Source organism: Sebastes fasciatus, chromosome 10 (assembly GCF_043250625.1).
Source record: "Sebastes fasciatus isolate fSebFas1 chromosome 10, fSebFas1.pri, whole genome shotgun sequence".
NCBI lineage: Eukaryota > Metazoa > Chordata > Actinopteri > Perciformes > Sebastidae > Sebastes > Sebastes fasciatus.
This window is the reverse complement of record NC_133804.1, coordinates 27158527-27185120: the sequence shown is the minus strand read 5'-3', so window position 1 is coordinate 27185120 and position 26594 is coordinate 27158527. Positions and strand designations below refer to the sequence as shown.

At 38.1% G+C, this 26594-nt stretch overlaps 1 protein-coding gene across 4 annotated transcripts in view; it reads right to left on the bottom strand.

Annotated features, from left to right (window-relative positions):
- Positions 1–26594, bottom strand: part of lingo2 (leucine rich repeat and Ig domain containing 2) — a 247894-nt gene that overhangs the window by 162708 nt on the left and 58592 nt on the right. For all 4 annotated transcript variants that reach the window (XM_074649223.1, XM_074649224.1, XM_074649221.1 and 1 more), the window contains one exon: positions 2149–2254. The gene's annotated coding sequence lies outside the window, so the exon portion shown is untranslated. The remainder of the gene's footprint in view (positions 1–2148; positions 2255–26594) is intronic.

The following is a 26594-nucleotide window of genomic DNA, read 5'->3' as shown; positions in this document are numbered from 1 at the left end:
TTATTTTGCTCATTGTTGAGATCATGATTATTTATCACGATTATTCATTGATTTTAGGGACAAAATTTTTTATTGCACTTTCACATTGCTTTCACTTCCATGTTGTGCTACATTCCAGCTAATATACAAATCTTTGCATCAAAATAACACTGGCCCTTATTCACAGTGCATCTCAGAGAAGCAAAACAAAATTGTACCAAACTGTTAGTTTATGAAGCGCTTGATTTGGGTGATAGAGTTTTCAATGAGCGGAGCACGCATTTGAAACGTTAATATTGCAGTCGATCATGTTCATTCAATTGTGTTGCCAAAATTGTGATCGTGTTTAATATTTGAGTAATTGTGCAGCCATCATTTTGGTTGTGCTTCTTACTCCCTGTTTTGATCTGTTATCAAAAGCAAGTACTTGTTGCTAAAAGCAACTTGACTTAGCATTACTTAGTGACCATCAGCAACATCTTAGAAAAGCAAATTCGCATTGGGGAGGTTGATTTCCCCACATTCCCTTCATCTACTTTCACAGGAATAAAACTAATTTGATTACCTGTATGATTGCTAAATTAATCAACTGTCATGTCAACATCCTCTTATGACTTGTCTGTGTTCTCTAAAATCTCATGTCAAACCTCCGTAACTGCAGCAGATGTCTACACTGGACAAACTCTGTGGCTATTTGAGATAGATGTCTGGAAAGACAAGAAGGAATATCTATGTTTATAATTTCCAAAAAAAGAACAATCCCAGTGAGCAGCACCACCAAAATATTATCTTTCTACCCACTTGCCGCAGTGCCTTTTCCAAAAATAAGGATGGTGAGTCTGACCATAGAGAGCAATCTGACATGTACCATCTATTACTCTACAGTGCACTGCTCACCGTACTAATTGCACAGTTACAAATATCTCATTTGAACCGTGTTGAGATAAATTTCAGGCCGTACAATGCAGAAAATCAAATTTAAGTGTGAGCTCAGGATAACAAACATGTTAATTATCTGTGATATATTATAAACTAGGGGTAATTGGGCTTTCACTGTCATGGGACCGAAGCACTGGAACAGATGGCCCAATGACCAGGCTCGCTAGCTGAATATCCAGTTTTAAATACACATGACTTACTGTTCAGGCCTGCAAACTCCAGAGGGATGAAAAAGATGACAGTTCTGAGAAAAGGGCCGAAATTTGCTTTGTTACGCACCGCTGCCGCTGGGCCAAACTAAGCTAAAGTAGTTTAAGAGTTATGTTTTTATTCCCTGTAGACAGAATCACATGGATTCTTGTTGGCATATGAGGATAATGCGGGTGATTTTTCCAACAAAAAATGAATATTTGACGGTTTTAATACTAATTTTCCACAATATCGATACACGGGTACCAGCTGCGCTTTCTGCTCTATCTTATCTCAAGCGAGTTCACACACACCGCTATTTATCTTTTAATAAAAATCTAAACTTGTATGCCCACAATGTTGTGTCAATTTCGAAATTGGTATTAAATATCAATGTTATTCAAGGTATTGTATGGAAGCTAGAATTTCCTTTATCGTGGCAACACTGTCGTGTGTAAAGAACTACTTTTTCTGCTTGCAGCTTGTAGATGCTATGTACCAACACTCCTCCACAGACACCCACACCACAGAGCCTCTTGTAGTAGAGCCGCTCAGCCAGCTGCAACACAGGTACCCACACAGACTCTCTCAAAGGGCCATAAATGTGCTTCTAGTGACTGCCAAAGCACCGCCAGACTATCTGTGTTTTCAGCACAGTCGAAAAGAGTCATGGTTGGTTAGCTACCGGCTACTTTTGAGTTAAAACGTGAAGGCTATGACTGTTATTCCACCGGTGACTCACATACACGGTTTTTATTGTTGTTCTATGCCCTGATTTATGTCAATTTAATTTACATTGTCCTAGTGTTATCTTGTAAACCACCTTCCAATTATGTTTTAATAACTTAATGTTATATACAGTTTGTGTGCATGCTGGGATCAGAATGCCATGGTTGGTGTGGATTTTTTTTTTTTGGCCATATTTATTTAAATTTTATATTATTCAAAACTGACCTTTTAATCCAAACCTGACTTAAAAACTGCAATAAGAAGGCAACCGCATCCTCAATTACAACAAACTATGAATATATTTTGACCTACCTGCTGGGCTTCCCACTGTCAGATGTCCATACACTGTTACAGAAGCAAGAAAGTCCTTTAGAAAACCTCCAGTGTGACTCTATTCACAGGTCACTTACTCCAGGGTCTGAAAGAAAACAAAAGAAACACAAATCAGAGCAGACACGGAGAGTGAGCTCACGACTCAGCCACCACAAATGCCCAGTGATCCAGGAAAAACATCCTTGGAGAAATGTCAGTCCAAGGAAGAACATTAGCTAAACCGCACCAGGATAGCGGGCAAGAAAAGACCTGTACGACATACGCACAGAATTGTTCTCCCTGCTTGGTCAACTTGATCATTTTTCTGCCTAAACAGCTGCCAGAGAGTGGCTCATTACACCATCATTTGAGTCGGGGAAGACAAGTGAGTAGCATTTGCAGGGCTCATGCCATTCAACTTAGTGGTGCAGACTGGGACAGTGGATGTCCCTTACTGACTGACTGACTGACACGTTGTTGAAATGCACATGAGCAACAGTATAAAACCGACTTATTTCACAAAAGTGCATAGTGAAAACTAACAGATACTTTTTTAGTTAACATCAGCCACCTTCCATTACAAAAATCACCAGTGCTGCTTAGTTAATCTGCCTGTGCTTGCTGTGGTTCTCTGGGTCGACAGGTTTGTTTCATTGAGCAGAAGAGAGCAGCGCGTTCAGTCGACCATAAAGCAGCCACAATTAAACTGGTAACTCCACAGCATATGTGAAACAACGGTTTACTTGTTCTTGTGACTCAGTATATCTTGCAAACGGGCTGCAATGATAGTCTGTAAAAGTATGCTTATTTTTTCTCGGATGCTAAAAAATACATACAAACTATAATGTGTATAAACAAGTCAAGGCAATTAACTTGAAAAGATCATTTGCTATTATTGTGCATATTTGTGTATGCAAATACGATGTGCTTTGGTAGAAATAAAAACTACTTTAAAGGAATATTTAGTGATCATAATACATACAGTATAATATGCTGAATACTAAGACGCTGATTATTTGTATAGTAATGAATGCAGCGATTCAAAGGTAGCACTGTGATTGGTTAGTAAAGACACATATGATGGTTGAAAGGTATTTCAGTGAGTGCACAGTCAGCTGTCAGTTAAAACACTTGGCGGTCAGATCCGCTGGTTATCACCTCATCAGGGTGCTATTATTGACGACGTGGCCTGCCAGAACTTATGCTAGTAACATTCATGTTCAAAATGATGTGTTCACTGGGTTACCAATACAATTCATTCCTTGACTGGTAGAGTTCTGTACTACTAGGCAACTCAAAACACATGACGAAGCAGAAAAACTAGTATTTCATAAAGCACATTGTAGTTGTGAGTGGGGAAATAGCTTTGCTGTCATTGAACTTTCAAATCATAAGTGCCCCTTCACCAACGATTAGTTCTGTTGTAGATTAAAACATATGAATATTATTTTCTGATTATAGCAAATTTGACAATTTATATTAATGGCATTATTACAACTCAAGATTTCCATCTGTTAAATCAAAGAAACATATAGTGTGAAGTCATTGAGATGTTAAAACAACTTATCCAGTCACTCTTATCCAGACTGCAATTGGATTCATAAGAGATTATGATTATGAAGAAAAATGACAGCCTCAATTGCCTTAATGCCAGCAGGAATTTACTCACTATATCAAAGTTCTGACTTACTGGCTTACTCAGTGATTCCACTCGCTAAGCCACCTAAATAGGCCATATCTATTATAGCTCAAAATGTAGTATAATTTCACATGCAATATAGTTTCCTTGAAGTCAAATTGTTCGATGCACACCACCGGACGTGTGAGCAGTGGCTGCTGACACCTAAGAAATGCTCACCTTTTTCCACTGGCTTACCAATGCTGCTATTTCCATCCCACCCACTGATCAGCCTAATCCACTGTTGGAGGATTTGAGCGCTGTGGTTCAGAGCAATTGTGCTGCGGCAAAATGAGTGTGGCTTAATTGGAGCAAAGACTTAATGAGGGCCCCTTGAGGATTATCATCTGTGGCTTAGAAATGGCCCAGGTAGCGGAAGACACGGTCAAAAGGATCAGCTAACAGCCTTCTAAATTGGAGTGACAGTGCTGAGCTGCAACTGGGCCAATAAAATCGGTACTTTTTTTATTTATTTTTCCAGGGGGGTCCTTAGAGAGAGGTGAACTAAAGTGAAAATCTCCGAGGAAAATACGGCTGCAGGACCAAACAGCCGTCTGTTGCAGCTGGAGGAAAGTAATGGAGCATTTACTTATTTAGTTCTCTCCATTTAGTCTTGTAACCTCCAATACTACTCTGTTTGTGCTTAAATTAATTGTAAATTAAGATTTTTTTTTTTGTACTATATCGTCTGCTAAATATTATGTTGTTATAACTGCAATAAAAGTTAATTGAAATTATTTTGGCTGAGTAGTTTTCTTCAATATAATAAGAATTAAATCACATGGGAACATGATCATAAAATCTTTGCATTTTTTCATAACATTTTTACAACTAACAATTGTTTTCATTATCTTTTAACCTGCAGATTATGTTTCACAGTAGATTAATCGATACATTGTGTGTACGATGTCAGAAATGGTGGAAAAATGTCCATTACAATTCCCTATCAGGTGATGTCGTCAAACTGCTTAATTTGTTTAACAAAGAGTATAAAATATTCACATAACCATTTAATATAAGAAAGAAATGCTCACAAATTCTCACAATAATTATTTGAGAATTGAGAATGTTTTACATTTTTGCTTGTAAAATAAACGATCCAATAAATGTGGATTATTTTTCTGTTGATCAACTAATCCATTAACTGACGAATTGTTTCAGCTCAAAACATTCTATTATTTGGAGAAGAAACAAAGACACATATGTAGTAAAGGAAATGCTGTCGCCACAATGGCAGAGAGAGGTAATGTAGACCCCTCGCTAGCTCTCCGAGCACTTTATTTCTCCGAGAAGTCCGTCTCCACTTGACAGCCACAGATCAGACATGACTGACCAAGATAAATGGTTAGGCTCTAAAGTCAGATCAATTCAATCTAGCAACTGTCCTCTCCAGGAACAAAAGGCCACACTGTCAACAAGGCTCAACTCACTTCAATGCTCATTCACTGTCTTTTTGTCCTTGTTACGTAAATACCCAAAGCTGTGAGTGTCCTGCTTTTTAAAGTTGAACAGGTGAAATTCTCAAGCCTTAAAGCACTTCAGTTCATTTGTATCTCTAAAAACGGCTTCCTGTTTTTATTGTTGTATTTTTTTTTTTTTTTGTGCCTTTCAGTTCAGGCCTGCAGGCTATAGAAGTTGCGTGCAATAAACCCTTTCAATAACGGGCTCGTTTCCGTAAGCCTATCTAGTACACCACTATTTCCCTGTTGGACTTATGACGAGACTTTACATCCTCTATAATTAATTATGTCACATTTCAATTCAGTGGGTTTCAAGGTCTGAACTCAGCCAGACTGAGACAGGGCTGGAGTCATCATCTGCAGCAGTGTTACTCAGCCCACACCCCCGACAGCCATTTCATTATGTAGCAAGATATGAAGGGCAAGTCGAAGTCTGTGCATCCAATTCAATTGATGACACAAACATGCCAAAGGATGCTTTTAGGCCCAATTGCATTGATCCAAAGCTCAATTAAATTACATGGACAATAACGCCAATAATTTCGAGTCCTGTCACTACACCGTGTCCCAGTATGTCCTTGCATTGCCTGAACTCCCAATTTCAAGTCACACATTAGCACTGGTTATACATTTCAATGTGGATGCATGCTTGGTGAATTAAGGAGTTGCTCCTGCTTTGCAGTGTTTCCTCTTTTAAAGTTTAGTATAATCACATTTCTGGGAAATTTGTATTACTTACTGTAGATACGACTCACTCACATGCTTTGCCACGTTGCATTTTAAACAACTGCAGCTCCCCATTAAAATGTTAGCTGTTGGACTGTTTTAATGAGCGGTATGGTGACAAATTTAAATTACAGACTGCATTATTGATTTGATGAATATAATGGCTCTCTTCCTTTACAGTGTCTGAAATATAGAGCTATTAAAGTGAATATTATAGTGAGAACTCTTCAGAGCTTTGGTACAATGTTATGATTTCTTTTGTGTCTTTGCGTGCGTCTATTTAGGTCATAACTGAACATATCTGCTATCTCAAAGATGGAGACAGTTAATACCTGCACATTTAATGCATTTTATATTGGATATTATACAATTCAAACTAACAATGAGGTACATTTTGACTAGTGGTACACTGGTTCAACAAGCCCACGGTTCAGTTTGTATTGCGGTTTTTGGGTCAGAGCTTTGGTTTAATTTGTTTTGCACATCAGGGAGACGAAAAACATAACCAATGAATGAATATTTCTATAATATATGAAGCCATAACACTGATTTTATACATGAAATAAGACAGGACCACGGTTTTGGTTTGTACATCATTGAACGGTTTGTTTTCTTACAGTTCGGTTTTGCATCCCTAACTTCGCCATACAGTGTTTTTAAAAACACTTTTTCACCATGGTAAATTGCATTCCAATGCAATGAATTTACATTTCCAACAGAGTAAAACACTATTTTCAACTGACTAGTATAGTGGTTGATGGATATGACAACATATTACATATTTCAACACGCTATTAGACAGTGTAACTCAGCTACATGTACATGTAGAGACGCTGCCAGCCTCCATATTGCCCGGAGTAGTAGCTTTAAGAAAAGAATCAACAACCTCCCCAATCCCCCTTTTCATCTGTCTCTCTTCAAAGAGAATAAAACAGAATAGACGAAAAGCAAATTCAGCTCCCTTACTACACACAAAGGAAACGTGAACAGAATAGACAGGATAAAAACACAGAGATTATTAGTTCAAAGGGTCAATGAAATGTCACAACGAACTCACGGAAACTTTTGGGTCAGAGGTATATCTTTGCTAGCGGATGTATACGCACACAGCTTGGATGAAACGAAAAAAGGAAACAGTGTCAGGAAAGTGTCAGTACTTTAAACATAAACAGACGGAGAAGAGAAGATGAAGGCAAATCCACCTGCCAGACTAAATTAATAACAAAAACAAAAACAAAAAAATAAATTAACATTTTAAGATAAAAGAAACAAGGACTTTACATTTGGCCAGACGGCTGTGCAAGAGGCAGTGAAAATATCAAAAAACATCCCTTGGAAAGAAAAAAAAAAAAAAAAAGGCTGAAACACAAGAAAAATACTTGTGCCTTTGGCCCCATGCTGAGAGCTCAGTGACCACACAATGTAATGCTGGGTGAGTACTTCCCTAAACAAAGGTTTATTGCATCATTGCTTGTAGCACACAGTGTCTGAGTCAGTCTCCAACAGTGACTCAACCTTGGGACCTTGTTTTATGAGGCCAGCCTTTAACAATTTGCAGAGAGGAAGACCAAAGACGGAGTCTGAACCCAGCCTCTCATGCCTAGCACAAGGGTTATGGAACACAGGAGCTGAAGTGAAGCAGCTCTTCTAATTGAACAACTACAGTGCTCCATCACATCAAGAATTTGAACAAGATGAACACCAACCAGCAGTATTGTTCCAGACTGAATATACAAGAAGTGTTGGTGTCCTACTATTAGTAAAACCAGAGACGCTTCTTAAATCCTCCCAGTTCTGAATGTGAGATAAACAAAACAACAAATCCCATGTACTTCAACATACACTCTTTTATTACTGTTTTCATACTGGTTTTTGCAAATTTATTAATCCCTAATGATCCGCCTCAAGTTTCTCACCAAAAACAAAATTTTGCAAGATTACATTTGAACACATCATGATAACGTTATAATTTACCTTTGCCCATACTCATTTCTACTGAATAGAACTTGAATGCATCATAATGTAACCTCCGTTAGTATTAGCTATTAGCAAACATAGACTGAAGTAAGACATTTTGTATGATTGATTAATTAATTGAATTAGGAATGGGGCATTTGATCTTATTTCCAAACCATTTGTTATCACTAAAACACTAATAAAATACAGTGTCTTGAGTTGTGAAGCCTTGAAACTTATTAGCGCGATATGTTATATTACCTTTATTGAATATTTTGGGGAATGTAATGGGCATACAGGTATTGGCTGACAAGCCTATAGGCAACAATGTAGTGGAGTAAAAGCATGCACGCCTGCTGGAGTATTTATTGCAAAAGACTTGTTAAAGGCTGTTCTAAATGTAAAGTAGCAAGCCTAAATTAGAATTCACATTACCAATTAATACAGTGTTGACAACATGGAGCTATACCGGTCATTAAAAATAAAGATCTAGATATTCCTTAGATCATATTTGATTGCCTTTAATAAAGCAGTGGATTGTAGACAAGTACTTCAGTTAAAATGACACAGATGAACTGAAAAACATGTACAGGCATGCCTCAAGAATGTGATATGACATGCAGTCACATATCTGAAATGTAAATGTAAGGAATGGAAATATCAAATTTGCATTGTGTTTTATTATTATTATACTTATAATTTTGTTATGCTTATAATCATAGTAAATACAGAAGACAAACTGTCTCACGGACACTTTGACTTTCAGTCCCTCTGAAACTCGTTGTCTCTTTCTTTTTATCGCATGCAGACGATATGCTTTATGCAGCACATTTAGCTGAGGGAAGTGATTTAAAACTGCTGGCCTAAAGCCCTCACACCCTGCCACACAAGCGCACAGATGACGTGAGACTCTGGGAACCCTGATGTGATAGCACATGCCACCAAATCCACAGTTAATTGGACACTTCCTTCACAGCAGGCCCGTGGAACACAGCAGCAAGCAAATAACAAGGCTAAGACAAGCTTCCAGAATGAACAAGAGGAAATAGCTCAGATAACGAAACCAACAGCAGATGTGTTGTCCTCTGCGGTATATTGTGTTTAGAACAACAACTCTTCTTTGACTGCATAATCCTCAGCATTCAGCTAAACTGATTAGCCTTCCCATGCTTAACAGCTGGTATCTTAGCCCAATTTGTCCGGCTTGGAAATGTTAAGCAGAATCATGTCTGCTGCATTCTTCATGCCAAATGGACATTTGTGTGCTGAAAATGGTCAGCAGCCAGGTCCTGAGTAGGGATTGCACATGATCAAAAAGGATTTCATGGAAGCAGACTGAGAGAAAGAAGACTTATGGAAATATAGCACTGCATTGTGCTGGATGTCTCAATTTTCACGAGCCAGTCCACATGTGGTTGTTAGATGTGAGGGTTTAGAGAGCTACCCAGCTCACCAGAAACATTTGATACCAGCTGAGGTAAACAAGTCACTGGTGAAGAATGTCAAACACCTAGCAAGCCAAAGAGACACAAGCAGCTTTTGTTTTTCAAGCGTGGTGGGCTGAAAAGCAAGTGAATATTTGACATATTCGACTACACAGGGATGCCCATGTTGCACCTCAGCTCTACACAGTGTACTTTGTTGAAATTCTGAATTGCTGGCTCCCCTGACGGTCAAGACAGCAGCAAGCTATAGACAGGCATCAGTAAAAAAATGTCTCTATTAGGGCGGCAACAAAGGATTATTTTCATTGTCAATTAATCTCTTTATTATTTTCTTGATTAACTGTTTGGTCTATAAAATATCAGAAAATGGGGACAAATGTTGATCAGTGTTTCCCAAAGCCCATCATCATGTTTTGTCCACAACTCAAAGATATTCAGTTTACGGTCATAGAAGAGTAAAGAAACCAGAACATATTAACATTTAAGAAGCTGGAATCAGACAATTTTGTCATTTTTTTCTTCAAAAATTACTCAAACCGATTAGTTATTTATTCTATACAATGTCAGAAAATGGTGAAATATGTTGATCAGTGTTTATCCATGTAGCCCTCTGAAAAACAGCTGCAATCCTTTATCTATTTAATATAACAGAATATTTCATATTTGTTTCTGCTTACTTTAAAGCAATAGACAGTACGTTTAATGGATTGACTCGTTTTTAATGCAGTGTCAGTAATTAGGGTAATATGTTGGGTAAACAAAAATGAGTGAGGCAACATGTCATAATCTCATCACCACTGATATGAGTTTTGTATCAAATTAAAGGTTGGAGGATGTGAGGGCAAACACTATTTGGTCACTCATCATGGTGCCTTTTCCACACCTGCCTCACAGTGCTAGCGATGCAAGGAAGCCGACCTGCTGTCTGTCAGTTACACTTGTATAACTCACTCTAGATCTTAACTCCTGCAAACTGCAAAGAGAACAGAAATACACCCACAGAAGACGGTGACATGAAACAAACTGTAATCTAAGACTGGATTTGTATGAGGAAGCAGGCAATTTCTCCAAACACAAGATGTTAATCAGGCTCAGAGATTTGTTAAAAAGTTAGCTTGTTTTGGATAGCTGGAATTTCTGTGGTTAATCTAAGTGAGACCATCAATCAATCAGTAAATCAATCAATATATAATAATTTTGCACGTCAATATACCTTTTCTAAACTGTTGTCTTTGTCATGAATACTTTCACGTAGAATATGAATATTATAAATTTATGAATTATGCAAAAAAGCGATACTTTTTTCTTGTTTTTCTGAGCTTTTGCACCACAAATAAAGCCATCAACCAATCACCTTGTGTGGAACGGGTTGTGTTACACCTATATTTTTAAGGATTATAAAACAACATGTAGGCTCTGTATTCTGAACCAATATGGCAAACTTTATTATTCCTTTCAACCTTTACAAAGGCAGTGCGTACCAGATCCACTTCTTCCGTTCTTACCTTTTACAATAAAAGCCCTAGAGGCGTCTCCAACAAGTAGATAGCAAGCTACCGGTGGCTCGGTTCAAAGAATGAACATATATTTGATAATACAAAGTCACTTTGAAAACCTGTTTGAATTTCTATCCAATCAAATTCAGAGACATCCAGCCAAAATTATTATTTGCCAATCAGCTGTCAATCACACGAGTTACGCTGCTTGCAAGTTTGGTAACATCAGTGACCTTGCAACATTAGGCAATGTTATTAAGGGACCAAAAAAGACAGAAATTATGTCTGCTATTGGCGATGTACAACTTGGTTCTATGAATAGCTCTCGGCCACATTCATTTTGTCAAATTGTCACTTAGAAGAAAAAAGGTTGGAGACCCCCGCCTTAGATATATAATAATTGCAGGAGGGTATTTCTTATTTTCGTGTTGTTTATTTGCCACGCCCCCGGTGTGTAAAGGCTTTTACTCTCCCGTACAGTGTGAAGCTTCATCTGTTGTATGATGAGCTTTGAAACCTTGTCATCGTATAAAGGTTTAATCACTCAGTGACATTGATAAAATGTATGTCAATATTTACAATATTAGATACAGCATAGATCTGATAGAGTATAACATAAAAGTGTGGCACAACAATGGACTCCTGCTGCTTGTATGCAGTTGATGCAAAGCAATCAGCACAGACTTTATAGTAATCGCTTACCTTTTATTCCCAGTGGAAACTCTCTGCTATGGAGTTTCTGATTGAAATAAAAGGCTCAATTCTTGTTAACTCTGAATTTGCATAGTAAAGCACATACTGTACAGTACATTAGTTTCATCCAGCGCTCCATCGCTCCTATCTTCACATTAAGAGCGAGGTTAGCAAGACAATGTGGTCCACATCGACTCAACTACCTTTGCGGACCTTGCAGCTGAAAGTTGACAAACACAACACTTAAATACCCATTAAATGTGAATCAAATATCATTTTAAGATTGCATTATCCCCAAAATTATATGACTGACCACAGTGAAAAGAAATCAAATCATAGCTTTTTTTTTTGGTACCTGAAGCATTTTCTATCAACTCAGAGCTAGTCTTGTGAAAATTAAATTTCATGGGTGACGGTGATGCAGATGGGATACTGGTTTCTGGACAATTAGAATTATGTTATTTCTCAATTTAATCTGTCTCTAAGTGACACCCCGATTTGTCCCTTGGCACTGTGTGTAATCGGGTTTTACCACAAGCAACGGCTTCTTTCTAACAGGGGATTTGGGCTAGGTTTGCCAAGATAACATTCAACAAATTCAGCATGACATTTTTCATGTGTGCCTGTCACTGTGTGCTCAGTGCCCCGATGAGTTATTCTTGATCTAAATGCGCTGGCAAATATCTGCTTTGACTCTGCCCATCTGTGTGACCCATGAACAATTATACATATCTACTATTATCATATTTCATATGTTTCATGCAAATCCCTGCCATTTATGCAGCACTGTGCCCCCAGGAAAGCATTATTATTTTATTTTATTCAAGTTGCTGAATGTTTCTTTCATTTGACAAAGTCTGACAAAATGACTCAGGCCTATGAATTAAGTATTTGTACTTTTGCCTCAACAACAAATGAGAGCAACAGCTTGAGTCACGCAATGAAATACAACTGCATCATGCAACAAATACACTCATCTAGGTTTCATTGTTTCCTTCCTCTTAACTCAAAAATGTGTACTTAATAAACACACAAAATTATTCTCTGTTTAAAATTAAAGATATAAAAATGTTTAAAAATCTATAGGAGTCAATATGCTATAAAAGTATAATTCTCATGCTTTGTACTTAAACCATACTGGGCTATTATGTCTTTTTTTTGTCATTAAAGTGCTTATTCATACTTAACACCACATTTTGTATGTGGCAGGTTTTGTGATTGATATGAATATCTAGTTAAAATGGAAGGAGTCTCTGACTGTATGTATATGTCTGTCCTTTTCTTTTTTTCTTGATAACCGTTCATCTGATCGACTTCACACTTGGCGGGTGTTGTGCTGAGGACGCAAGGAAGCACATTGGTGAGTGTGAAGTTCTTTGAAGATGAGCAGTTCTCGAGAAAGCAGCAAGCAGCAATACCGGAGGCCAATCAATCGGCCGAACAGGCACTGCACTAGTATGTCAAAAACTAAACATATAGTATTAAATGTTGGATTATACTTCCATATAATATAAAACATGCAAAATAGATGTAATCAATTTCACACCAAAGATGACTCTTATAGACAATCTGTGAATGGGCAATAGGGTTGGGTAATTGGACGAATATATCGGCTTTTAGCAATTGGCGGAGTACAACGATGTTTGTTTTTTTTGGGGGGAGGCGATATTTGTCATTTTATTTTGCTAATTTAATGGTCTTCCTTCAAAGACGAGAGCCCCTCAGCTGCTGCTCAGCGGGCAGAGAGAGATACAGCGGTGGTAAACAACATGCAGAGTCGGCATGTCTTCACATCTACCTCAGTGAAATGAGCGTTTATTTCGACCAAACCAGAGTTGGTGATTTTTGGAAAGACTAATAAATACGGTTTTGGTGAGCAAACACATGCACACATACCTGCACGAATATATCGACAATCACGGGTTGTTGGGCTGACGATGGCCAGTTGGAACATTTTAACATATCGCCTAACCCTAATGGGCAACCATCAAAACAGAAGCTAAAAAAAAAAATAATAATATTGAATAATAACACAGAAGCCATTAGAGCTGCAACGATTAATCGATTAGCTGTTAACTATTAAATTATCGCCAACTACTTTGATAATAGACTAATCGGTTTGAGTTATTTTTTAAGAAAAGAAAAAAAGTCGAAAGTCCATCTTCTTAAATGTGAATATTTTCTGGTTTCTTAACTCCTCTATGGCCGTAAACTGCATATCTTTGAGTTGTGGACAAAACAAGACATTTGAGGATGTTATCTTGGGCTTTGGGAAACACTGATCGACATTTTTCACCATTTCTGACATTTTATAGACCAAAAAAACAATCGATTTATCGAGAGAATAATCAACAGATTAATCAACACTGAAAATAATCTTTAGTTGCAGCTCAAGAGGCCATATAAGATTATTTTGTAACCATGCAGTCTAACCTGGCCTCTGTGCAGCCCACGCTGTCAAAGAGGACAGTCCAATCAAACGGTCCCAGCTCAAGCATTCATCTCATAGATAAACATCTCTTAGGTGTTAGCAGAAATGTCAGACGTTATCTGCATCCTTTTTTAATTTCTCTGTCTTCCGCCTAGACAGGTGTTTCTTTGCTCCAATCTCAGTCCATTCTGCTTGTTACCATCGGTGGCAGCTGCCAGTATGACTCAACGTTGTGAGATGCAAAAGGAGTCCATTGATTGACGTCCGTTAAATACGTTTAATGTATTTAATACCGTTGTTAGACAGACGTGTTTGCATTTTTTCAATTACCTTCGTCCTAGGTGGAAATCAATTGGCTTATCACCACAGGCAATGTGGATTGCTTTTGTCTGATGTGATAAGAGAAATACTTGACTGTGGAGTTGTAGGTCACAGATTCTCACTTTTTGGCTTTCTGTGATTCCTTTAATATCACACAACTGAGTGCACTTTTTTATTGTCAAAGCATCCAAAGCTTGATGAGGTGAAACATTTTTTTGTAACAGTTTTTGTATATCTGTGACTGAACCTTGTGCTAGATTTCAAAACTTGTGATCAAATCACAGTAGTCAAATCACATCGTCATTACAGTATGACTACAACAGTCCATTTGAGTTTTATATATATTTTTACTAGGGCTGTCAATCGATTAAAAATATTTAATCCTGATTTATCGCATTATTGTCCATAGTAAATCGTGATTAAATGTAAATTAATGAAATTTTTTATCTGTTTAAAATGTACCTTAAAGGGAGTTTTTCAAGTATTTAATACTCTTATCAACATGGGAGTGGGCAATTACACTTGCTTTATGCAAATGTATGTATATATTTAGTATTGGAAATCACTTAACACAAAACAATGACAAATATTGTCCAGAAACCCTCACAGGTACTGCATTTAGCATAAAAAATATATGCACAAATCATAACACGGCAAACTCAAACCCAGCAGGCAACAACAGCTGTCAGTGTGCTGACTTGACTATGACTTGCCAAAAACAGTATGTGATTATCATTAAGTGGGCATGTCTGTTAAGGTGAGACTCGTGGGTACCCATAGAACCCATTTTAATTCATATATCTTGAGGTCAGAGGTCAAGAGACCCCTTTGAAAATGGCCATGCCAGTTTTTCCTTACCAAAATTTAGGGTAAGTCCTTTGTCCTTCGCGTCAAGCTATTAAGACATGGTTGGTACAACTGGATTTCTTAGGTTTGTAGTTTCATATGATACCAGTATCTTCACTCTAGCTTTAAAACTGAGCCCGCTACAACCTCGGAAAGATCAATTGCGTTAACGCGTTAACTTTGACAGCCTTAATTCTTAAAAATACAAATACTAAAGAATGGTTTAGAATAGTCTGATCTATTGTTGGTTAGAAGTTTATTTTGTTGCTATCAAATGAGAAAAGGGGGATTTTGTTTGTGTGCTTTCATCTCTAGGTCACTTTACCTTGTCTATGCCAGTCTTGACAGAACAACAGTAAATCATTTGTATAATCTAACATGCTATTGTTTGTGCAAACCGCTTTTCTTCTTTCTTGTTCCTGACTTTGCATAAATGACATTAAAATAACGTGTAAGACATGATGGTCGTCCTTGCAGAAGTGTGACAGCCCAGCTGGAATATAAAGCAAGCTGTGAATAAGTGGTTTGGTCCCTGTGACTTTCCTGACTGCGCTTAAAAAGTTTGCAGTTAGCAAAAGCCCTTGCGTCATTGCAATTTGTGAAAGACGCCATGGAATCAGGCAAGGTGACGGGCTGAGGGGCTCACCTGCCGATTTGAGAAAATCAGCCCTGCTAATAAGCATTGTGGATCGACTGTTATTTGCGTTCATTATTTTCTCCTTTGTCAGACAACAGTTAGTGGGTTGACTGGACGTATACATTGTCCTGTTTGACATCAAGGGGAGATTATAATATTGTCAGGATTTTTTTTTCTACACTGCCTTTTTACACATATTTGTCAAATATTTCATTAATATTTGACAAAGTCTATTGTGAACGCATTTTTATTCAAAAGGCTTTTGTGCCAAAGGAAAACTGGGGCAAGAATAACCATTCAACACTGACAGACGATGCTAGGCAAGGACAGAGACTAAAATACGAAATATCTGAGCAGACAGCACAACACAACAACAAATCTATGTCAAGCCTATTCAAGTCTCTCTCCTTGTAAAACAACTCATAGTATGTAGCCCTTTTTTCCTGTTTTGATACCTTTTATAACATTACTGGGTTAAGTATTTGAGCGGCTATATTCAAGTGTTAACACTACAGAAATCTGTGGGTGAAATATTGAGACAAACTAAAAATTTGATTGTACTATAATTACACCAAAGGAGACGAAGACTATTGAACTTATAGGCTACACAACATTGCAGTTTAGATAATTTGTCATAGTGTGCTGTTGGACTCAAATTCAGAATTGATGCACATATTTGGGACTTCAGTATTATAAAAAGCTGATAGCAAAACATTTTGGGTCAAACACAGAGTCCTGCCAATAGATGTCGTAAAGGTCCTGTGTCCATAGAATACTCATGCAGCAGAGAAATTCTACGCTAGGTATGATTCATGGAAGAAAGGTGTCAGGTTAAACAAACCTTTTACAGAACTTCTGCCTCCCACACAGTTTAGAAGTTTTAGAAATCGACTAAGATATTTTTATTACCCCAGGTCATAGGAAATGCAGCTATCCTACCTATTGCTTTTCATTTCACCATTTAACGTTGAGGTTCCAAAATTTTAATTATTCCGTCGTTGGGTATGATATGTTTCCCTACTTCTCCAAATTTCCCCAAATACCTATTCTTCACATGCATATATTGTCATATTGATCTAATAACATTTAGAAAAACAAATACATGGGTTTCTGGTGGGGGTTTTTTTCATGAAAAAAGACCCCTTTAGATGCCAGGAGTAGCGCCGGTTAACGTTAGTACTCTCCTCCGGCTGCTGAATTGACGTATTTACATAATGGCTGTATAAGTCCATTGAGACAATTAATGGGACATAAAAATTAATTTGCATGCCAGTGTTCACTCACATGCAGTTATAATAACTTATGATCACATTAAGGTATGTAGAACCACAGTATTCATCATATACTGTATGTGTATAATATCAAAAATGAAAGTGAAAATAGTTTTTGAAAACACTTTTTGTCTAACTATAAAAGTTGTGTCCCGTGTGTGCATTATACGCATATATAATAAAGGCTGTACCGAATGGTGCGACGCTTCATTCATGCTTCATGTTTTTATCTAATGAAATATCCTGTTTCAATCCATATTTGTTGGAATTTAGCCTTTCAAAAAACACATTTTGTTCCATATGCTACAATACTTTTGCTTCGCCATGGACTATTACTGTATCAGGTGGCAGTGTGAATATTTTTATACAAATGTGAAAATAGCACATTTTACACTGATAAGATATCAGTTTTATGTAGGTTCAAACCGTTAGATAAGCCTTGTATGTTGTGTGGAGGCTCAGTATCGACGGATATCATTGCTGCACTATGGACATCCCAATGCGCTAAAGAGATGGAGTCTGATGATGCTTTAAATTTTAAGTGTTCTTCATGTGGTTTACTAATTGGAATGACGACATCCAAAGCAATTAATAGGATTTTAAAATCAACCCTTCACAGACTACATCTGACACTTCTCTCCTTTTGTAAGTGCGGTTGATTGTATGAGTGTGAACTGTTAAAGGTGATTGTTCGTACCTCGGAGTGCTGACGCTGGTGAAATTACTGCTTGTGTTTCACCGCTTGTGCTGACACAGTTAAAAAATTTTTTATACCAGTTGGAAGATACTAGCAACCCCAACATATGCTACTTGAAGTTACCACTAGTATGTTGACATGAGCGGTTACTGTAGCTGGCAGTTCATATTTACAGCGCATCAGATAACACAGCTTCAACAGGCTACATGCCAATAACACATGCTGGCTTATATACACAGGTGTCAGGCAATGGATAAATGGACATTGGAGGTAGGCACGTCCCATTGCAGTAGGAGAGTTATTCTTTTAAGAAAACATATTTTTAAAATGTTTCTTGTTTTAATACTGTTTAAATATAAGTGCCAATTTTCTTTCTTTAAACAGTCCTTGCTTGGAGCCACAAGATATAGAAGTACTCAATGTGTGAATAGGAGGCCTCAAAGTATGGGTATCAATGTTTCCCAGCAGAAATGCTGCAGAACCCATGTGGAAGTATTTTCTACTGGTGTAAAACATTTTGTCACAGCTTTTTAATATGTTTGCACCCGTTTGGTGGGTGCGTTTGAGGTGAAAACCAATTCATCCATGTTTTTTTAATATTTGTACAGATCTGAGCATGACCCTGGAGACGGAGAGTGCAGCTGCCATCAGTCAGCTAATCAACTGAGCTGGCATGAAGCACTGCAGAGTCAAAGAGGAAGGTAAAGGTGGAGTAGGGGCCTGAATCTCTGTGTGGTGAGAGATGGGGGCCAAATGAGTGTGGTGAACTCAAGGTGATTGGGTGCATAATGTAGAAAGAAGGGAGTTAAAAACATGGACTGTGTCAGATGATGGGTTATGATGTGGAAAAAACATCAGCTGCCAGGGTTATCCATCCTTTGTGTGTGTCCTCACTGCTCATTCTCACTCCCTGTCTGATGTCGATGCTCCTGCCCAGACAGAATTTGTTGTTATGTCATCTTTACCCCTGTCCTTCACTGGTTTATCTTTTAATAAATACGGGTCATTATATCTTGATGACAAAACAGTCTGTTTGTCAGTAGGGATGTCATGAGAATCAATACTTCAGTACCAAGTTGATGCCAAAATTCTGAAAATACCTTCAGGGCTTGTGATTAAGGCCGTCCGTTCGTCCCGGACTCGAAAATATGTTTGGGATGCAGTAAACTCACTATCAACATGTCCAGGGGACGCACCCTATTTTTCCCTGATAATGCCACATTGCAAACAACAAGACCATGTTTAAATCGGCAAGACGAGAGCTACTTAAAGTTAGCTGTTAGTTCGGTGCAGGACTGTGCTGCTTACCGGCTGCTAACAGCTAACGTTAAAAAGCTCTCGTCATGCCGATTTCAACACGGGAGGTGCCATTGATTTACTTTATAATGCATGTTTAGGTTCAGATGTTCAGGCTCTATTTAGTAAAAATTAGCATTGGGTGAAGGTAAATTCTGATGTTATCATGATGTATTCAAATGTAATCTTGTCAAATGTTGTTTTTGGAGAGAAACTTGAATCCAGTTGTTTGAAGGAGATGTTTTCACAGCAATATAAAATAGTAGAGAGGGAATTATGACCTGTTCAACTTCCTCACAAAAAACAGTCTGCAAACGGTAATAAACAAGTGTATGTTGAAGCACATGGGATTAATTGTTTTACTTTTGTTTTTTACTGTGGTATCGAATTGGTATTAAGAATCATGGAATTTCACTAGTATTGGTATCGACTGCTAAATTTCTGGTATCGTGACATCCCTATTGTCAGTGCTTTTCGAAAACAACACATGACTGTTCTAAACACAACACACACAAGTGATTTGCCACCTTTAGGGTAAAGGTATGGTTCATTTTAAAAAACTAGAACAACTTGGTTAAGGATGGATCCGCCAATGAAATTACCCAAGAATATCCGCCCGAATGTCCTCCCAAACGCTGCGTCCACACATACAGATACAAAGCAGTAAGCAGTCTCTGGCCTTTCATGAAGCTGGATCTCTGTGCTATGTTGCACTCAGCACCTAATTTACATAGTCTGCTTCGACTGGACAGTTGTTTCCTGACAGTCGGCGTACTACCCACGAGGATGTTATTCATTTCCTGTTTCACAGTTTGTTTCCTGAGTACATAATAGCTTTGTTTTCTTGTCATTTTTTAACCTTGCGGTGCACGTTGCAGAAAGAGTTGCTGAAAGAGAACAATGACACCAGAGATTGCAAGACCGATTGCCATGTTGGTCTTGTATCTGTACTCGAAGCGGCCACCACTCCACGAGCAGAGCGGCGTGGTAAACAGCTCCAAGCTTCCGTTTCTATGGGAAATAAAAAAAAGCGTGGTTGGCTTTCACCTGGTTGTCACTCGCATTGTGTGAGAGGACATTTACATTTACATTTTAGCTTATCAACTTTCCCCTGTAGTACGGCTGGTCCATTTATGTAAACTTTGCAGTAGTATAACAATGTGACACTTCCACAACCAACCACACAATCAATGCTTTTGGTTTACTTTTGTTTGTTGATGCTAGAGCATCAACTTTGGTCCAAGATTGCTTCCTGCCAGCTACTGCATTAACAAACATTGCAACAGGAAATACGAAGGGGCCCATTTAGAATGAGTTATGTAGTCAAGTTTGAAAGGTCTACATTAGTGATATATTAGTAATTTCCCCTTCCATTCCTCATATAGATATGCACCTACAGTAACTCCGGCCTCTCTCTCTCTCTCTTTCATCCTCCTCTCTCTGTTTTGCTCAGACGTATTCTTTACTCTGCTGAAGCATTGCATCAGGAAGTGGTGTAGACCTCCTTGACAAGAACTTGACACTGTGTGGATCAATAGGGGATTGAATCTTCACTGCACCAAAAGTCAAGATACCTTTTACATCGTTGACTGGCAACTGCTAACTTGAGGAAGATTTTGTTTTTCCATTTTCTCTGCCATTACATAGAAATTCTTCAGTCAAAAAGAAATGTTTAAAATAACTGTACTCATTTTGCAGCTGGCCAGCTAAGTTAGTGTTGTATTTCAAATTACTCACATGCAATCAAAGTTCAATGTCAGTGTGCAAGCAAAAAGGATAGCAGTTGATACATCCTATGTCTACACATTCAAACATGCACAGCTAGTTGAGGCAGAGTGAAAAATGTTTACAGTTTCCTAACCTTGCTGTTGAATTAATCTACGCAGCTCAACAACACTTCTGCAACAATAAATGTGTAATAACCCCATGTTCCAGTACCCCTTTCCTGCTTTGTGTCTGTTTTTCTCTCAATCTCTCTATTTACCAACTGATCCTACTTACAGGAATAAAACATATTCATATTCATGTTTCACCTCTTCTTTAATTTACTTAACACTAATATTTTCATTCCATTTGGTTTATGTTACAAAAGGTTGCACTTATTTAGCGAGGGATTTGGCTGTGAGAGATGGTAATCTCTTAAACTTGACCTTTTCCCACCGATTTTCTCAACATACTCCGTTTGTTATCCAACTGCTGAATGATACAAAGAGTCCATCTAGATGAGGACCCTAATTTATATCCTGATGTGCCGGCGCTCTCCTCTTCAGGCTATCGGTTTCCATTTTGGCAGGGATGCTTTACAGACAAGAATGTATTGATTGAGGCCACAGACGGCTCTAAGCCTTAGCTACCTTTGAATCCATCAGACACTCTCCAGAGAAAGAAACCAATGTGTGTAGGGGATTATTTGTAGTTTCATATTGTACATTACTCCAATTTAACAAATCTAATGCATTGATTGTGGCATTAAAAAGGACAGCACCCACAATATTGAAAATAGTGTTTTGCCCAGTATATAAAACAGTCATTTCTCTTGTAGGCAGCACACACAGAGATGCACATGAACACATGCTGAATTTGTAGGTTTCCCACAGTTATTTTTCTCAGTGAAAGGTGGTGGATTTCGGTGAGAAATGCTGGTAAATTATGCGATTGCAATTCCTGAGCTTCAGCTCTAGTTTATATCAGAGACAAAAATACATCAAGGCAAAAAAAAAAGTGACAAAAACCTCCTTTTATCCCAAAGTGCCTCAAGAAAACACAATTTATTAAAAGACAGTTATTAACATCGAAATGTGTTGAAACACCAGGAGGTCCCTTTAGGTTTTAAAGTCGAGTGCCGCATGCAACTTCAGCTAGATCGTTTTTAAGAATGAACTGAATACTCATCTTCAGGCCTCATTGACTAGAAAAGGGCTTTGTAATGAATGTCAAAGGTGAAGTATAAAACAATCCAACATATTGACACTTGTTCCAGTGCCCTGACTTGTGACAATTTGGTACTGTTTGGCCTTTTGCCTTGCTAACCATTAAACCTGTACACAAATCATTAGCCAGGGTGATGTGAAGAGCAATGATGGAATCTATAATCTCTGTCCCTTTATCTGGCTGCTCAATTTAATGAGCGGGCAGGTGTTAATGATGATGGAGACCAAGACTGGCTCTGGCCAAAGAGCCATGAGCAGAGCGTAATGGGGCGAAAAGCTTGCTTTGGGACAAAAGTAAATTATAGACCTCACAAGTAAGCATGACTGAAAGCCAATGGGGCTCTGCTCCAGTTCTCATAATAATAGGAAGGAGAACCATTGATTCTTCCTCTTCATACAATGTTTGATTAGAGTTATTGACTTCATTGAACATGGCAGGGCTGAAACAACACTCCAAATTACCTCTCTTGAATCATAATTCATAAAACGTAATGGACTCAAATGTAGACCTAACCACAGCCAGGACCAGAGAATTAACTATTAAATCAAATGTAACACAAGTACTAAAGAAAATGGTAAATCAAAAAAGAAATCAAGCAACCCAATGAATAAATGACCATACAAATATCCTATTTAAGTAATAAAAAGATCAAAACTGAAACCAGCTTTATCGTCGTGTGACAAGATAACTTTAACTTAAAGATGAGGCTATTGCCATTTTTAGCAAATAGTCATTAAAGTGAATGAATGCTTTGTCAAGAAAGATCAAAAGACATACTAATTTAATCAAATACATGATATCATGTGTGGCTATAGTGATGTTTCTCTGCCCATTGGGAGGTCAACAATGAAGATATTCCATACTGTCACAGTTATTTTACATTTCTCCTTGCTTCATTGGGAAAAAATGCGAAACTTCATTTCTCTAAAGGAATTAGGAAGTTCCTATCTCACAAGCCACTAATACACAACTAAGTCTAAACTGGTGATGTACACACTTAAGATGTTATCTATGAAATCAACTTTATGCAAAAGGCTTAATGCTTAATGGACGGTTATTAGAAATGTAAGTAATATGGGGATTTCATTGAAAAAGCCAGAGGCATTATAGGAATAAGACATCAGCCGGGAAGAGAGCACAAATCGATGACAGACGGCGGTGTTAGTGCAGTCCAAATGCACTTTATGTTTAAAGATACACTGTGTAAGATCTGAAATATGAATTTAAAACATTCAATAGAATGCGAAGAGGTTACAGTGTTGAGGTATTTAGCAAAATGTATCTTTAGTGCAACTATTGACAAGACAGACTGTACCGAAAAACATTCCAAATGCCGTTGATATATGGTTTTGAGGCTGTTTTCTTAATAATATGGCCTTGCTAAAACGGAGCTAAGCAAGCTATAATGTAAACTATAGGCCGACGCCATACATAAAGATTATATGGATAGCAGAGTTATTTTGACCAGCTCTAGTTCAAGCAGTTTGGTCAAATTTTGCGTATTCTTGACCGACTATTTTTGTTTTTCTAACTGTGACTGTAAATTAAGTTTGTATGAACCCAGTAGTAGAGGTGAAATACTGCCCCTTATTTGTTTGGAGCATGCGGCCAGGCCTTAGGCATGGCACTTTTAATGAATTTGCAATAGCCTGTAGTGTAGTTTTACTTATTATCAAAACCTGTTTTACTCCACTTACATATGGTCTCCATACAAGATGTTTATAAAGGCAATTAGCTGTGATTTTTAAGACTGCATCTACTGAATATTATGGCTTTTCCAAGACACTGTACTGTTTTATCATATTATTGTCAACAAAGCCAATTAAAAAGACAAAACCCAACAATGAACGGGTGACATTGCTCCACAGTTTGCAGTATGGGATGCTGTCAGATGAACTATTTTACTTGCTAGAGATTCATTTAGCAGCTTGGCAGGGAATCTTGCTTTGCCATTACGGATTTGAACTCATTATCCAGCCAAGGAGCATAATTATTCCTGACCGTGCTCTTTCGTGGAGCGTGTTTGTCAGCTAAATTGCCCATAATATGTATGACTAATGTTACAGCTGCTATGAGGATCTGATTCTTTAGAAATCTCTAAAGACTGAACTTTCCATATATTAACAATGAACTAACCAACCTTAATATTTAAGATACCACCACATCGATTCAAACAGCTTGGATGAGGCCAAAGTTGGGAGAGAATCATAGAAATAAAGCTGCAAACTCCAGTGTATCAGCACCCTGACGTACATTTATGACAAATAGATATATCATTTTTTACACCTAATAATTACCATGGCAGCTCTTTTCATATTGTTTGTTTCTCCCACGTGTGTTTCAGATTTACCACCCTCAGTAGACTACACTTGTTTCTCAATCTCTGCCCGCCTGTCATTCTCGAAGGCATACATACAAATCATGTCTCCATGATTTGCTCAAAGAAACGCATACTCTCTGCATATCAATTGCAAGTTATCCACTAATGTTTCAGCACTTTTTTGAGAACCTCACAGTGTGTTTTACCCTAAACCTATTAAGTTGCGAAGTTAATAATTAGTTATTTATAACCGTTAAGATTCTAGTCCTGGCGTTACCTGTGACTACTGGTGGTAGTAGCAAGTTTAGAAAGTTAGCTACTGCATAATGTCACTAAGGCAGCACCTTAGGCAACACGCTGTGTCGTCTTTGAGGTGGTGTTGTTTTTTTTTCTTTCTGACGCACGCAAGTAGGCGAGGGTGGATGGGGAAAAAAAAAAAAAATTGCAGATCCTGCTTTTGATTTTGATGGTTGAAATCGGAAGCTAATTTCGATCAATTTCCAATTTAGAACTGAAATCGTGACACCCCTACTGGTAATGTTCTGGGAACACATACTAAGTGTGCAATGGATTTATAAATTGCCACATAACCACTTACATTTCTGTATATGAACTGGGTGACTGCATGTGCATCCTACATATGGTAGGATGGCATTGCATGAATGCACTGCTCAAAAGATTATATGGATTTGACAGATTTTTATGTCCGTTTTGCAACCAACAAATGAAATTCCAACAATGGCTCGAAAACTGTGGAGGTGTCCACTATCACCTTACAACAAGATTTGTTTTCGAACCTTAAAAAAACGCACTGCGGCACACAGTGCAGTCTATATTTTTATAATAGCTCATATACATATGGCCTGTTGTGAATAGGTGACTTCATTCCTGTTTCTAGTTTTTAGAGGTCTTTGTAATCAGCCGGGATATTCTCTGGTAGGCCACGAAAGGAACAACAAGACCCTGGCTAATGATGCCATTACTAGCAGATCTTCCAACACACTGGCTTGATCTCAAGAATCTCAGGTTAGCCCACAGAGGAGCCGATAAAAGCCTTTTCTGTCTCACCTCAAAAGAACATGCTCTCCTAACTCTCTCTGGTACAAAGTTAAAGAAAAAACAAATGTAAAGCTTTTCTGCCTCCATTCTCTGCAAGACACGTACACTTTCAGACAAGAGTAACTTTCAGTGGGACTTCTATGGTAATTCAGACTGCACACAAACGACCGGGAGGCTGTTACTGCTGACACCATCACCAAATGAGGTCCCAGATGCGTCATTGTAATTAGTTGCTGTCCGTGTGACGTGCTCATTAATGTGCATATTACTCTCTCTCCCCCACATTTCCCAATTCTAGGGAGGTAAACATCAACAAATTCACAAGGTGTTGAGAGGTTAGCTCATTAGCTCAACCATAAATGACAGCAGACCTGAATGTATAGATCAGAGAGATCATTTTTAGAGCTTCACAAAAGTTAGGCTAGATAGGTGCATGGATAAACTGTTTACTGTAGAGAATATTTCTTGAAAGAAAATGCTTCATGCATGGTTCATATATTCAAATGGAAAAGTTGTCTTCATGACTTTACGGCATCTTTTCTGACACTTTTGGCCTGTTCCCTTCATTTGGATTTATGAAACTAAGGCTTCCTGCTTTACTTGCGACTTAACGTCAGATGGGTTTGCCTCTGTTTACATCCACCTCACTGTTTTCCTGTATGACATTGTTATATTAAAGCTAAGTAAATGAGGCAGCAGTTGTGTCAATGTTGTCTAAGTAACCATTCCTTGGCTGGATTAATTGAGAACAAGAGGATTGTGGAGCAGGGAAGGTGACATAAACCTGCAAACACACTATGATACAAAGTATATATGATACTTTACTGGATGGACTTTCAGAAAGTGGTATGAGTAAACTTTAAAATAGAAAGCCAATTGTGGTTGAGGCTATCTACACCTTACAGGCAATCCATTTCTCTTTGCCTAAAAGACAAAAGGGGGGGAGCAATTTCTTCAGGTAATTACTGATGTTAATCACAGTCATATTTGAGAGAGGGAAGAACCTCTGCCATTCTTTTGAGCAAGCAAAGCCATGGGTCAGCTGACCCTTAACCGCGAATAGCTTCACTGACTAATTACTGCAGTCCAGCTGCCTACGCTCTCCAGAGCACTCTCCCAGCCTCTCCTTCCGAGCACTTCTTTCCTAGTCTCTTCTGTAATCACCGCCAGTCCTTATCCAGTT